The sequence below is a fragment of the Pinus tabuliformis genome, chromosome J (genome assembly GCF_031772625.1).
Source record: "Pinus tabuliformis cultivar Carrire ecotype Pingquan chromosome J, CPIR1, whole genome shotgun sequence".
Lineage (NCBI taxonomy): Eukaryota > Viridiplantae > Streptophyta > Pinopsida > Pinales > Pinaceae > Pinus > Pinus tabuliformis.
The window spans coordinates 348,346,515-348,358,431 of NC_142295.1; the positions used below are offsets into that span (position 1 = coordinate 348,346,515).

At 41.9% G+C, this 11,917-nt stretch overlaps 1 long non-coding RNA gene across 1 annotated transcript in view; it reads right to left on the reverse strand.

The window, feature by feature from the left end:
• The window catches only part of LOC149227187 (uncharacterized), a 53,505-nt gene extending 44,736 nt beyond the window's left edge, over positions 1–8,769 (reverse strand). Inside the window, exon 1 of the long non-coding RNA XR_016247768.1 lies at positions 8,447–8,769. This is a non-coding gene — a long non-coding RNA (uncharacterized LOC149227187). The remainder of the gene's footprint in view (positions 1–8,446) is intronic.
• Between the last annotated feature and the right edge of the window lie 3,148 nt (positions 8,770–11,917).

The window sequence follows — 11,917 nt, forward strand, 5'->3', positions numbered from 1 at the left end:
AAAACAATGCAATAAGCTCATTTCCAAAACCGGAAAATTTGTTTCCCTGATGATACGCCCTCAGGGAAAGAAGAAGACGGTGGCCACGACCTCTAGACAAGGCCCCTCCGCACGACAACAACAGATGGACAAGGTCGTGGAGGAGTGCGAGGATTGCTTCACCTCCCCCGCAGGGGTGCCACTGCACTGTCAGGTCAAGCACTCCATCAATCTGGCCCTAGGTGAACCGTTGTCCAATGGACCAATCTATCGGCGCTCTATTTTGGAGAACGACAAAATCAAGAGGCAGATTCAAGAGCTACTATAGAAAGGTCACATCCATCCGAGTTCATCGCCCTATAGGAGCCCGATCGTGCTGGTACAGAAGAAGGATGGGACTTGGAGACTCTGTATTAACTATCGGGCGCTAAACAAAATCACTGTCCGGAATAGGTACCCAATCCCACGGATTGATGACCTTCTGGACCAACTGAAGGGGGCAAAATATTTCAGCAAGATCGACTTGAAATCAGGGTATCACCAAGTACCATCGAACCCTCTGATGTGTGGAAGACTGCCTTCAAAGCCAAGGAGGGCCTTTTCAAATGGTTGGTTATGCCTTTAGAGTTGACAAATACTCCTGCAACCTTCATGAGGCTGATGGATGACATCTTGCGGCCATTCACCAACTCATTTGTAGTGGTATACTTGGATGACATCCTGATCTTCAGCCAGAGTTGGGAAGAGCACCTCCACCACATCCAACAGGTTCTCCAAACACTGCGGCAACACAAGCTATGTGCCAATTTGGAGAAATGAACTTTTGGCATCACCCAGGTTCAGCATCTGGGATACATTATTGATGAATGGGGGCTACATGTGGATCCATCCAAGTTCCAAGTCATTCAGAATTGGCCAGCTCCAACCACTCTAACAAAGCTCCGTAGCTTTCTGGGTCTTGCCAATTTCTACCGCAAGTTCATGTTGGGATTCTCTCATATCACTTGGCCCTTGAGTCAAATCACCAAGGGAGGAGCGAAAGCAAAATTCTTTTGGTCTGAATCTCAACAGAAGGCATTCACAGAATTGAAACATCGCCTCTGCTCTGCACCAGTTCTCACATTACCAGACTTGCAACAACCATTTGAGATCGAGACAGATGCCTCTGACTATGCTATTGGGGCAGTCCTTACTCAACAGGGGCATCCGGTGGCATATCACAGTGAGAAACTTTCAGACACAGTCCGAAAGTATCCTACTTATGACAAAGAGATGTATTCCATTGTGCAAGCCTGCCGACAATGGAAGCATTACATTTTGGGGAAGGAAACGGTCATCCACACAGACCATCGGCCCCTGCAGTTCATACAAACGCAAGGGAAGTTACAGAATGATCGCCATCAGAAGTGGTCCACATACCTGCAACAGTTCCATTTGAATATCAAGTATAAGAAGGGCAGCACCAATAATGTTGCAAACTGCCTCAGCCGACCACCAATCATGGCATTAACCACCGTGCTCAACTCTTGTGGGCACGAGACTTCTGATTGACCACTTCTCTACAAAAGCGACCCAGAATTCGGCCACACATACCAGACACTCTTGGAGGGTCAGCAAGTTCTAGATTTTCACCTCCAAGATGCCCTATTATGCCACCTGGGACACCTTTGTGTTCCTTCAAGCGAGTGTGCCAAGATGATTTGGGAAGCGCACTACAGTCGGGCCGCTGGGCATTTCAGGGTCAAGAAAACGGTGGCAGTACTGCAAAAGTATTTCTATTGGCCGAATCTTCGACAGGATGTCGGGAAGTACATCAGATTCTACACTGCCTGCACCATTGCCAAACCGACCATCAAGAAGCAAGGCCTTTATACTTCGTTGCCTACCCCTAGTCGACCTTGGGAATCCATCTCCATGGATTACATGTCAAGTATCCTACTTATGACAAAGAGATGTATTCCATTGTGCAAGCCTGCCGACAATGGAAGCATTACATTTTGGGGAAGGAAACGGCCATCCACACAGACCATCGGCCCCTGCAGTTCATACAAACGCAAGGAAAGTTACAGAATGATCGCCATCAGAAGTGGTCCACATACCTGCAACAGTTCCATTTGAATATCAAGTATAAGAAGGGCATCACCAATAATGTTGCAAACTGCCTCAGCCGACCACCGATCATGGCGTTAACCACCGTGCTTAACTCTTGTGGGCACGAGACTTCTGATTGGCCACTTCTCTACAAAAGCGACCCAGAATTCGGCCACACATACCAGACACTCTTGGAGGGTCAGCAAGTTCTAGATTTTCACCTCCAGGATGCCCTATTATGCCACCTGGGACACCTTTGTGTTCCTTCAAGCGAGCGTGCCAAGATGATTTGGGAAGCGCACTACAGTCGGGCCGCTGGGCATTTCAGGGTCAAGAAAACGGTGGCAGTACTGCAAAAGTATTTCTATTGGTCGAATCTTCGACAAGATGTCGGGAAGTACATCAGATTCTGCACTGCCTGCACCATTTCCAAAACGACCATCAAGAAGCAAGGCCTCTATACTTCGCTGCCTACCCCTAGTCGACCTTGGGAATCCATCTCCATGGATTACATGTCAGGCCTTCCTTCTACTAAGCATGGAAACGACTGTGTTTTTGTGGTCGTTGACAAATTTTCGAAGATGGCCATTATGGCAGCCTGCAAGAAGAATATCACAGCAGAAGCCACTGCTAAACTCTTCTTTGAACGAGTGTGGGTACACTTTGGGAACCCACAATCTATCATCTCAGATCGGGACAGCAGGTTCCTTAGTACATTTTGGTACAGTCTCTGGTCAATGCTGGACAACAAGCTCACTAAGTCTACAGTTTTCCATCCCCAAACTGATGGCCAGACAGAGATCGTCAACAGGATGATCGTACACATTCTGAGCATGTACAACTCAAAGCATCCACGCACATGGGATGAGAGCCTCCCCTATGTTCAGCACAGCGATAACCGGGCTCTCCACAGCTCAACTGGCCACAACCCTTTTCAAGTGGCCTTAGGATTCCAGCCACTATGTCCCATCGATGTGGCCATGCCATTTGCAGCTACTCAGGCAAATTCGGCTCATGTCCAGTCCAAAATCGATAAGGCAAACAGCTTCATTGAGCACATCCAACATATTCGCCAGCAGGTCCACGACATTCTGGAGAAATCAAATGCCAAGTACAAGCAATGACATGATCAACATCGAGTGACACACAAGTTTCAGGTAGGCGACAAAGTCTAGTTGCATTTGCAAAAGGAATGCCTTACCGGAGCCTATCGGAAACTCAAAACACTCTGATATGGTCCTTACACCATTACCAAGGTTGTGGGAGACAATGCATTTGAGCTCAGCATTCCCCCATTCTTTCGCCTACACCCAATGTTCAATGTGGACCGCCTTCGACCATACTTCCCACCATTGCTAGACACATCAGACATTGCAGAACAACTCACACCTACAAAGTTAAATCCAGATTGCATGGAACAAGCCACAGCTGATCGGATCATGGACACGCAGATCAAGAACACTGAACAACAAAGGATCAACTATATCGAGTTTTCAAAGCAGGCCAACTCCTTCACCAGGGCAGGTGGCTCACCAAGGACCAAGTTCGGCAGAAGTTTCCTAATTTCATGGAGGAACTCAACGCACTGGAGATCATTGCTTCCTAAGGGGGGAGGAATAATCCAGGTGGATATTGGTGGCCACCCACCTATTCCACTTGGACCCCACCATTGTTTCTTTCAGTTTTTCAGTTTCCTTATTTGTACCACAATTTACTATTTTGGCAATTTTTCGGGTCCTAAACTTCCAGAGCCGTTTTGAGGCCCTAAAAAAGGTTTTTTGGGAAAACCGAGAGCAACATGGGTCATAGACTGATGTTTCTCACTCAAATCAAAAGTTGTAGTCCTCAGATAGATCTTTCTAGCGAGGTATTGTGCGCGTCAAACGGAGATCATATGCCAAAGTTATGACCCTGGGAAGTTGATGTACCAATTTACCCAAGCGAGGCCCATAGTTTGGCGCTTCATCTCCTAGGGTTATGTTTTTGGATGTTTAGGGTTTTCCATTGTTTCTCATTAATAAATAGGCCTTGGAGCCTCATTGTAACACAGTTCGGAGGCATGTAGCCGCCACATCTCTTCTCAAAGATAAGCTACCATCGCCCGAGCTAGGCTTATTTCCATTCTGTTTGTAAGCATATTTCAGTATTTGATATTAATGAAATGAAGTGTTATTTCTACTGCATCTTTGTATTTATGGTTATATCTATAATTTGTTGCGTTCCTGTTTAAATCCAGATCACCTAATATCCTGAAAGATTGTTAAGTCTGCTGGATTTTGAGTGTAATCTAAAATTCTACTTTCTCCATATGAAATCCAATGAAGTTGGAACCACTCTCAAACATCCCGAGTCATTTCATGGTAATGTTAAAAATTTAAGTAAAAGGATGGAAATGAAAGATTAAGGAGAATGTCCCCCAATGGAGGTGACCACATGTTACAACAAAGGCCCTTAGGGTTCTCCCCCTCCACCATGCGGCAATAATGCTCATTTTAATGAGCAATTCAATCAATCAGTACACCCGTGGGAAGAACTCTCCAGACAATGCATCGGTTATGTAAGAGGCAAGAGAGCATTCCACTCCTGATTGGAATTTCGGCAATGAATTTGGGAAGGAAGGAGCAGTGAAGAGCGTGCGACAGGGACCATGGAAGCTCGTCGGGGTCTTGGCTCTGGATGAGCAACAAAGTGACAGCCCGGTCCGCCTCAGTCTAGTATGAATTTGGCTCTCAATCAAGTATTTAGGATCCGAGAACACCCCTGGGCAAAGAATTGGGTCTAGGCACAGCCTTCGGTTGGAAGTTTCGACACCCACGCTCAATTTGGAGTAGCTGGCTCCTGGTGGTCTTCTCCGTTGAGGCTAAGCAGGTTACTATGTCCTATTGTTGTTTCCTAGCTAAGTGGGCAATCTTATGCCACTCAAGCCATCTCGGGGGTCTTGGGCAGGGGACTATTATGAATTGTGGTTTTCGAGTCTACTAGTTTCCAAAGTGTCCCATTGTGTCTTTGTTATTAGCTACAGTCGTGGGTTTCATCCGTTTGGCTTTTGTGGGTGGCCTATTTTTGGTTTGCCCTTGGTGGCCTCCTATGGTTGTTACTTTACCATGGGTATTTGCATTTATCTCTTTCGTGCTCTTTGATGTTTGAATTGGTGTTACTCTGGCATAGGTATTCTGTGGGATCGCTCTTAGCTCGTTCGGTGGTTGTTGTCTACACCAGAGAGTTAGTGGGTTGTTGGGCAGAGTCTTTTCTGGGAAGTCATTGGGTTTCGGGGGAGTCCTGCTCAGCCTGTCCCCGAACATTCCCTGGTTGGGTGCCTATCTGCTTCAGGATAGGCGATTTGTATCTTAAGTGTTTGTCCTCATCTTTGCTCTAGCAGGAACTTTGAAGGGTACTCCAAGACCCCGTCGGCCAACCCTTTTGCAGTGAAAACAATGTCGCGCCAACGAGGGAGGCCTCGTCGTGGGGGGGGCATCACATCAACGCGAGTCACCCAACTTCTAGTCACAGCTCATTTTCTGGCAACTCAGCAAGCCTAGAATGTGAGGGCGAAGTGGCGCTCTCTCCTGCTCGTTCTCCAAGTCGTATTGTGGCTCTAGCAACCATGGATTCCATAGCAGAGCAGCTTCGAACCATCCAGGTTAATATGGATATTCTTTGAGACCACAGGTATGACGACCGAAATGAGCTAGTTGCTTATATAAATGATATACAATTCAGTCAAAATGAGATATTGGAATAGCTGGATAACCTTCATCGCAGCCATCGTCGAACGAATGACCACCTTTGCAACCTGGAAGCTCGGGTGGAACATATTGATTTTCATATGCATGATCATGTTGGATATTTTGCAGCTCCCCCTGTACTCCCTCTCCATCCCCCTCCTTGAGATGTTGCTATCAGTTCTAGTGATCTTTTTGTCTCCCTTCAGCATGGTATGGCTTCAAAGCCTAGCGAAAATAAAGTATGTAAAGACTTATCTGTGGCATCCTCTGGCCCCCAATTCCAACAAGTCCAGTAGGAATGAGGGAAAATAGGTCGTTGAGACATCTTTTGTAATCACTATTTTTTCTGAAAATCTAATAAAAGTATTTTGACCGACAAGAAAAAGAAAGATTAAGGAAAATGTCATTTCCATCGTTTTACTTAAATTTTTAACATTAACATGAAATGCATAGCAATAATAGGACTATAGGCTTGAATATTAGGCTGCCCTAGGTGAGAATTAGAAGTGAGCCAACCAAATGGAAAAATCAAAAATTAAAAAAGGGCAAATTTTTAATGCTGACCTAGGAAGGTACAAATAGCACAAAACCGGTCTTGAATCGACTGATTCGGTACGGAACCGGTCAGTTTCGCAGTTCGGTACTGAACCAGCCTATTCCGGTTTAGAGGCCCAGTTCGGAACGGTTTTGGGCCAAAAATGACCGGACCAGCCAGTTCCACCAGTTCTGATAACATTGTTATGGATGATATTCAAGAGCTGAAACTGATTTGAAATTTTTTCCACTAAAGCCAGACCACAGATTTTGGATGCATTTTCAAGGGCATGACATATTTGTGAACTTACACAATTCCCTACTGCAGATCGATAATCTGTTCAAGTGCTAATACCGATACATGCTAAGTGATTCAAGTAAATTTTCAAACTTCATAAGCAAGTGGATGTTGGCACAGTCTTTTTATTTACTAGACAGCACAACGTTCGATTAGAATTCATTGTGAAAATCAGATCTCTACATTGAGGCATTTACAGCAGCAATTTCACATAACACTCACACTATACCAGCTCGATTCAGTTCTAAGAAGATAACTTGTCTCTCTGGCATAACACTAATGGTTGTGGGCATTTTAAAACATGTTTGATTTTCTCATTCACCGATGGATGACTCTTGATTTGCCAGTTGATATATTTTGTTGTCATAACAAATTTCATAATCTCATTGCATTAAGATGTATTCTTATACACGCTCATTCTAAGTTTCCTTGCATTGGTAATTTTTTCACTTTACGTTTTGACAACATTGCAAGACTCATGCGACTCCCAGCATTTACATTCTGAACATTCATCTAAATGTAACATTCAACTCTTGGGCATTTCATTTCACAATGTGCACTTCACAAGGCCGAAGACCATTGGGAGTGTTGGGTTTGAGATTTATCAAAATATGCTCTCGTTTCTACTTCAATGTATCCTTTCTGGGCATATTGGCCTGGCAATGTGGAGCTCTTTGTGAGCATTGTTCTAATACCTTCCTTCTCCCTGAAAACAAATTGGACCTTCATCTTTGAGTGAGTTGCTTAACTGACGTCAACCTGAGCTAAGCTTTCACCTTATACCAAAACAATTGGCCTTTGGTTGACACAAGGTATTCCCCACTAGGTTAGGCTTCCTTATTCTAAAGAATGGAGATGACAGTGGGTGATTTACTTGATAATACTCTCAGGTTCTCTCCAAAAAAGGTAAGGATTTTTCCTTGTAGGGAGAGATTGAGGAATAACATGGCCCACAATGCATGCAAATACATCCCTGTAACGTCAAAATGGGCAATGAAAACAAGTTCATTACAGCAAATAGCAAGCAAAGTAGACAATGGAATGAACTCTTATGCAAGCAGAGAGAGTTCTGTAAGATGGAACTTTGGCATAGCTTCTGTTCTCATGATTTGTAGATCTGTAACTGAATTGTCTCCAGTTAAACCTAAAAGCCTGTTTCTAAATTAGACGGAATCCATGTAATCACAAGGTATATTATCATCTTTAAAGATATAATAAAAGATAGTCGTTTCTTAACCCCGAGCGTTAGATCAATTAGTTTGACTTGACATGCTGAAGCCATAATGGCCAAGTAAGTCAGAAGGTCAAATCCACCTGCATTCATTGTGCGGTGTTAAGTTTACATGTTGTCCACCAACAATATTTACCCGGCTGTCATTCACGAGGAAGCGCCTGGAGGATCTCCCAAGGAGATTTTCCAAGGAAAAGAAAAATGATGTTACTCTCTTGTCTATCGAAGCTAATGAGACTGCTATTGTTCAGATGACAGAAACATGACCAACACAAGCATCGGGGGTTATATTTATTTATGTTTTCCCCTGTGACGTGCTCGCTAAACTAAACAGAACATTTTAGGTTTGCAGCAACTTTGCAATTAGATGAAATACCTTCCGTATCAATGTCAAGGTTTATTTATGAATTCAAATTGGTAAGGATTAGTGATGGAACAGAGGATAAAGGCCACATAGAAGATATAGGATCGAAAACAAATACAGATCTCAAATAAATTACAAACCACACCAGGAAGGAAAAACTGGGAGATTTTCTGTTCTACAAAACGAAGTTGAACCACTTAATGGAATAAAACGGTATAAGTTACCTCCAGTTAAAAGACGAGATGGGAATCAAACATCGAAATCCTGCTATAGACTCGTGATGAAATAGCATGCCTGAAGAGCAATCACAATAATGTTGAAGAACCGACCTGATAGTTCCACTCAGCGACCACTTTGCAACATTCCACGAAAACAATTATGCGTTCATGCCCAACTCGGATACCCTTAACAATTTTGCCTCCTGCAATTGTTCCCGGAGTGTACCTGATATAGTATCGTTCATGACGGAGTAACGAGAAAACAATTATGCATGAGTGACAAAATAAATAACAAATGGCATATACGGGGGCGTACTAGGCATCCTTTTCTTTAGGGTTTAAAAAGGTATTTTATTTTGTTGTGCATTCATTAATAAGTTTGTTTCATAAATGTGGTTATTGATTAAATTGATGATGGAGGCTTTATATGTATAGCCTTCGGACCCTTTTCCACAAGAATTATACTATGAAATTTTTCATGATATAAATTAGTAACATGAGAATTGAGTATTAATTGGGGTAAATATATTGGTGAAGTTACTCAACTCATGGTTACATTGTTTCAAAATCGTACAATTAAATTATAGAGAGAAAAAATGAAAGTATTAAAAAAATAAAGTTTTAAATTTATTGTAGATAGATAAAGAACACAATACAATAATTATTTTTTATCATGATGGGTTGCAAAACATGTTTGGTGCCACTTTGCTGGTTTTTTTAACGCTTTGATGACATAGAGATGTGGTTGAGAACATCAAAGTCGTTAGATTTACCATTATTGTAGATGACTAAAGATAGTGATATCATTAACAATGCGAAAAGATATGTTACAAAGTGGAGAAAGTGGAATTTTTTATTCACAAGATTTTCCCCAAGGTTGTGCTTGGCAAATGAGAGTTTCGTAAAAGAGATAGGTCCAATCAGTGGGAAAATGATGTCCTCAATATCTAATGGTGATTTGTGTGTAGAAAGCCAAATTGGTAATGGGCAACAAGTTTGTATTTACAATGAGCTTTAGCAAGTAACTGGAATCATAGTTGATATGGAAGGTGATCCATTAAACATTCTCGTTCAAGGTAGTCCCAATATGGAAGTTGATCCATCTAATGTTCATTGAACAATCCTAGTATTGAATAGTAGGGCAAGCAAATTCAACTAACAATAACGCCATCACTATCCAATAGTAGGGCACATACATGAAGGTAGATTATGTGTCCAAAAGGTCAAATTGACACAAATGGATAATAATGGGTAACCATATGGTCATGTAACACTCTAAATGCCTCTAAGGGCATGGAATGTCTTTTTAAACGCATATATTTTTAGAAGAGAAACACTCAATGAAGTAAATATCCATTTTTATGCAAGTTCCTTCTTCTTGTAATTCACATCAGTTGATTTCTCTTACTACTAATTTGTTTAGTTATTCACAAACAATTAGACTTCCCTCACTATTAATTCCTTCATACATTTGCAATATATATATAGAAAAATATTAGAAAATCATTTTTAAATAATTTGTAAACTAATATTGCCCTGAATGGAGTGTTATCGAGAAAGGAGGGGGGGACAGCTATCATCATCCCACTTGACCGAAGCATTGGGGGACGTCGCAGTGCACCCCTAAGAGTGAATTAATGGCCTGGAGTTGGAGCATGCCAGTCATTATGCAGCCCTTCATTTAGTCAGTCCTTAACATAGCCCACCTCACCTAAGCGATCATTCACCTATTCACTCATGTTTTCTAGCACATGAGGCATTTATCAATGGCATTGGGGTATGCAGTTTGGTCTAACATTGGTTTCTTCATGCTTGGAGAAGCTTGCAATTGGTTTTTGGAAACTGCCGAAGTTGGCTTCGACTCTGCAAGTAGTTTGGCCTCGCCTCAATTTTCGACTGTTTGGACAAGGAATCAACACCCCTCAGAGTTGGAACACTTCTCTTACTTGATAGGTCTTTTGCTTATGCTCCCTCTATAGCAAGAGGAGGATCGTGTAATCTCTCCCCTTTGTTTCCATTTTCCTAGTGTTTTTTCACTGTAGGCTTATCATACCTTCAACTACCCTAGGGTTCATTGCTTCCGCCTCACCATGGTCCCTTCCTCGCTTAAGTCTCTTCTCCTTTAGTTTTCCTTCACATGCCCCTCTCAGTCTTTTGAATCCATCCATCTTGGCCCCCCTCTTCCCTTTCTCGAAATGATCTATGTTCTCCTCTCCTCTACTCATCTTGTGCTCTCCCACCCCCATTGGGTCGAAGAAGTCTCATTTCTTTCCCCTTTACAATGGATGGTTAGCATTACCCAACCCCCAATCCTCTCACCTTTGTTGGGCTAGGTTGGTTGTTTCTAGTGGTGATTAGCTCTCTAGTTGTGTCCACCTTCTTTGTGTTCTTATGACATGGAGCCTCTTCGACACTTGTCTATCTCCCCCTCTCCCTTCATTTGAATATGTTTTATCTATCCTCTTAGATATTGTCCCCATGTCATGCTAGCATACTCGTGTGCATAGTGGGGTCACTTATTACCAAGAGAAGGTCCATAAGGGTAGCATGACGATGCACCATCGTTTGGAAGAAGTTTCCACAGATATCAAGACCTGACCCCAGGTCCCATATAGGAATAAATTGCTTGAGCTAAGTGAGAGGGCTCTGCCAGAAGACCTCATCTCTTGGACATGAAAGTTCTTGCAAAGCTTGTAAATTGGGTGCTTGATATTGGCCACACTCGGGGCAGGTACAACATATACATATAGATTGTTGATCTTTATTGGCACATGAAATTCTTGTTAAGTAGAGTTATTTTGGATCAACATGAGCATCGAGCGGATATTATTCACACTCTCGAGCACCTGCACCAACACATGAAGGACCTGGATTGAAGGATGGAGCGTATAGAGAAACATCTTGGAATTTCACTCCATCTGGGGGTACAACCAGGGATGAAAAAAAAACATCCAAGTTGTTGCTACTGACTCAAACCCATCTGCCTGATGGTATCTCATTACTCTGTCCTATTGTTATTTTGTTTATGATGTTTCCTTGTGGCTAGTTAGACTTGATTCTCTCTGATGTAAAATAGTGGAACACTACACTACTCAATTATCGTATATCTCTCTTCAGAGAAATTATTTTTGGCGATGGTAAATCTCTCCTACAAGAAACTAACCTAAAATATCTAGCACTTCTGTATAATTGCCAAATTTACTAATAATATAATTCACTTTACAAAACAAATTGTAAACTAATATTATATTTTAAAATTATTACATTAATTTTTTTTAAAGATATAATATAAAATTAATTTAAAATACTAATATTATATTTTAAATTATTTACATTTATATTTTGAAAATTATATAATATGAAATTAATTTAAAATATAAAATATTTGTTGAAGAAGTTTACAATACCCTCAATAAGTGAATAAATACAACTTAAAAAACAAAACAAAAAACTTTTCGAACTGTACACTCATGTTTT